The 4,581-nt window shown below is 26.8% G+C and overlaps 1 non-coding gene across 1 annotated transcript; it reads right to left on the bottom strand.

Annotated features, from left to right (window-relative positions):
* Positions 1-2,128: 2,128 nt before the first annotated feature.
* On the bottom strand, positions 2,129-2,218 carry TRNAY-GUA (transfer RNA tyrosine (anticodon GUA)). Its single transcript is given in 2 exon segments — positions 2,129-2,164; positions 2,182-2,218. It is a non-coding gene; the product is annotated as a tRNA-Tyr (tRNA).
* Positions 2,219-4,581: the final 2,363 nt, after the last annotated feature.

Below are 4,581 nucleotides of genomic sequence, written 5' to 3'. Positions count from 1 at the left end.
AAGGGTTTAAAAAAAATTTCGACTCAAAAAAAATTTTCTTTAGTTTTTAACGTGAAAAAAAAAGTTTTAACATTTTTTAAATCTTCTAATCGACGCTTCATTGCAGAAAGAAAAAAAGAAAAGAACGGTCCCCAATTTTTTATTTTATTGTATTACATTCTATATATATATATATATTAAAAGGGATACCAATTTATTGTTTGGCCTAAGACTCCTAAAATATAAAAAAATGGACCTAGTTTGGGTTAAGTAATCTCGAATTTAGATTTTAAGTTTTAATTGTTTTTCAAATTATTTTGAGTTTAAATTATAGTTTGGATGACTTTAAATTTATGTTAATCTAAGTTTTAATTATTGATTTTTTTAATTAAATTAAATTAAATTAAATCATAATTTATTGAAATGAGTGCGAAGACATATTACTAGATTAGGTGGTTTGAAAATGAGATTAGTGACTAAGGGGATTAGGATTCTATGAATGGAGTAGAAAGAAATCAATCAAGTCGATTTTGTCCCCCATACCAAACACATGCATTATTGTTGTTAGAATATTGCATAATGACTCGGACAAGAATATCCAAGGAACAAATATATATATAATGATGCTTAATTTTCAAGGTATATACTAATTATGGATTAGGATACTGATAAAGTTGAATGTTTTGTCCCCTAAAATGATTGCAATACATGTGTATGATTGGATTGAAATATTCAATCCGAGATTTTACTTCTAACCTACCGTTATCCAAAAATCATCATCATGATGAATGAAATGTATTAAGTTACTTAAAAGATGATTACAATTAAAAATTATTTGAAATTTCTATGATGGTTAAAGTATTAATCTATTTAGGTATAGTCTGGATTCGAATTGTTCTAGTCATGTTGCTATTAAGACTTTACTATTTTCTTCTAATTCATAAAAAAAATTATTTCACTAATAAAAAGACTTCTCTTTATAGCTACTAATTGAATAACTTACCATTATACTTATGGGGCTAATACTTTTTTTTTAAAAAAATAAATGTTTTTTAATTAATATTTATTATTTTTTGGCATAATAAATTTTTTAGCCTTTCAATTTTATAAAAAAAAATCATTTTAGTCATCTATTTAAGTTTTTGTTTCTTTTAACCATTGATTTTGCATTTGTTTCATCAAATCACCCCATATTTGATGGAAAAATTGACATTTTTTAACTTTGCTAATGTGACATATATGTAGATTACCACGTAGATAACACATCAATATTTAATTAATTTTTAAATTTTAAAAATATTAAATTTTTTAATATTTTTAAATAATTTTTATTTTTTAAAAAATAGTTTTTATATATTTTTTGAAATTTTTAAATTTTAAAAATTAATTAAATGCTAACTTGTCATCCACATGGCAATCTACATGTATGAAACATAAACAAAGTTAAAAAAAATGTTAACTTTTCCCTTCATTTTGAAGTAATTTGACAAATAATACAAGTTTGAGAGCTCAAAAAGGCGAAAAATTAAATGGAGAGCTAAAATAATTTTTTTTATAAAGTTGGAGGGTCAAATAAGTCATTATGCCTTAATTTTTTAAACTTGATTTACATTTAAAATATCATTTAAGAAATTGTTTTTATAAGAAAATTCGGCAATTTAGTATTAAAAGATAGCATTAATTGTACCAAATGTTGTTAAACTTTTATCCAAATTTAATTGTTTTTTTATTTTAAATTTTAAATTAGTTCCTAAATTTTAAAATGTTAATTATATGTTCAAATATTAATAATGTATCAATAAAGTGATTTTAATATTACATAATAATTCAAAAATACATGAAATTTTTTGAAGGGATAGTTTGATTTTTTTTATGAGTTAGGTCAAGTCATTGATAAATCAGTTGGGTATAATATATTTTGTCTAAATTATAAATAACTAAGGGAAAGTTGTAAGAGTGACATGATTTGAATAAAATTTTACTATACAATGAACGATTTGAAGCAATTTTTGGTAGAGGGATTAAAATGAACTTTACATAGTAATATAGGGATTTAAGGTAGACTTTTACCATATGTGTTTCAAAATCTGAAACATCATTCGGGGATCATTGTTGAAATTAACCCCAAAAAAATGCTAAAAGAAAATTTTCCGACCTGCAGGATTCGAACCAGCGACCTAAGGATTACTTTGAGTGATCTCACTACAGTCCTCCGCTCTACCAACTGAGCTAAGGTCGGACGATGCTCCTAGCCGAAGGATATATAAATATATATCAAATGAAAGGGCTTTCCCAAAATGTCAGGCTTTTAAATTAACTCAATTCAAAACTGACCTAAATTAACTTATCCCGGGCCCCTAAAATGATAAATTTTCTATCTTGGTCCTTTAAGTTTTAAAATTTTTTAAATTAATAATGTAAAATTATACTTTGACCCCCTAAAAACAATAAATTTTGATTTAATCCTTTAAAAATTATAAATATATAGAGAATTTAATTTTAGCCCCTAAAATTTTTTGCTCACAAAATTCCTACTAATAATATTATCTCATGTACTACTTAGGCTACCTTTAGATCTCACATCAAATATATATATATTTATATTTATATATGTTCTTTTTAATCGATACCCACTTTACAAATTTGATTGGAGTTTTATGCTCCAATCGTGTAAGAGTCAATTTCACATCATAATTCACGTTACTATAAATTGAATCCAAAAACATCTTACAACTTATTTTAATCTCATCACTATAAAAATTGACTTCACTAATATCATTGTTTTTAATTTTACCAAAATTAATCTCATCCCCTATTCAAATAAACCACTATTTATCTAGATTTTGATTGAGATATGAATTTATTAGATAATTTTTAGAAGTTGAAAATGTTTTCTATGGTGTTCTTAAGAGGATTTCCCGTATCTAATTTAGTTTCTCAGCAACGTAGACATTACAAAGATAAATAACATAAAACATTATTTACATTCAATATATTATTGGGAAAGATAACCACATACTTCAAAAGAATTAATTTTCATCGATTGTAATGTTAAATTTGTAAAATAAATCTAAAATAAAACTAAATAAATCAGGATCTATCATGTCAAATCATTAAGAATAAATCAAGAATAAAACTAAATGCGGAAGCGTACCTGAATCCATGAATTCCTTGAAGCTTTTCCCAATCTTGGGATTTGATCTTCCAAATTAGCACACAAGAAATTCAAAGAATATTTACTCTTTCTTTCCTAAGGATGGGATATTAAAAATATATATATTGTGTATAATTTAGGGACCATAACCCTAATATTTATAACCTTGGCATATTAGTTCTAATTCCTAATTAGCCCATCATTAATTAGAATTTGATTAGAACTCAATTACTAGAGTATCTACACATATTGGACCCATACTTTATTTAATAATTAAAGCCCAATAAAATTCTAACCAAATTGGATCACTTTTAATTTGGGCTAACCTATCATGATAGAAAATAATAACATGTAATTACCTTTATTATATATGTGATGTCCATATTTTCCAACAATCTCCTACTTGGACCACACATATATATACTAATTCCTTTATAGTTACATGTTATTATACAACACTATGAGCTCAAAATTTTACTATCATAACCAAAAGATATTCTGAACAATCTCGTTTATTAATTATGCTAACATAGAACCAAGGCGACTTTCATCACATATATCGTAACTCAATCCATCCCTGATCACGTATATTAACACAAATAAATGACATAGATCAAATATGGATGGGTAGCATAGAAATTACATGCAATATGATCTAAACATGTCTATTCCCAACTTGTCATCTTTAAACTTAAGTGAGGTTAGTATCAAAATAATAAACAGAGTGAATAAACTAAATACTTCATTTCTGATCAGAAAATAACCAAATACATAAATGTGTGAAAACAAACAAAAAACAAATAAAATATAAACTCCTACTAAATCATGATATCCTCAAACAATGTAACACCTATGTGAGCAGTGTGCTCATGAAAGACCTTAGGTGGTACACCTTTTGTGAGCGGATTCACTATCATGGAGTTTGTCCCAATGTGCTCTATGGATATTTGACTTAGATGAACTCCTGTTGCTATTGGAATACAACACTACTGACTTATTGTCACAAAACAATTTGAGTGGTCTTTCTACATTCTCCAAAATGTGCAACCCTGTGACAGAGTTCCACAACCATATTTCATGGTCTGATGTCTCATAGCATGCTACAAACTCTGCTGCCATAGTAGACGAAGCAACAAGTGTCTGTTTGACACTTTTCCAAGATATACCTCATCTAGCTAATAGGTAAATATAGCTTGATGTAAATTTCCTACTATGTTGGCATCTAGCAAAATCAAAATCAAAATACCCTATGACCTCCAAAAGATCTGATCTCTTATAACTAAGCATGTAATCTTTTGTTCTCTGAAGATATCTCATAACCCTTTTGGCTTCTATCCAATGGTCTATACCAGGGTTGCTTAAATATCTGCCTAACATCCCAACAATGTACACAATGTCTGGACGCATACATACTTGAGCATACATTAAACTCTCAACAGCTGATGCAT

Source organism: Gossypium hirsutum, chromosome A09, assembly GCF_007990345.1.
Source record: "Gossypium hirsutum isolate 1008001.06 chromosome A09, Gossypium_hirsutum_v2.1, whole genome shotgun sequence".
Taxonomy (NCBI): Eukaryota; Viridiplantae; Streptophyta; class Magnoliopsida; order Malvales; family Malvaceae; genus Gossypium; species Gossypium hirsutum.
The sequence above is the reverse complement of the archived record's forward strand: the minus strand, read 5'-3'. Positions and strand labels throughout refer to the sequence as shown.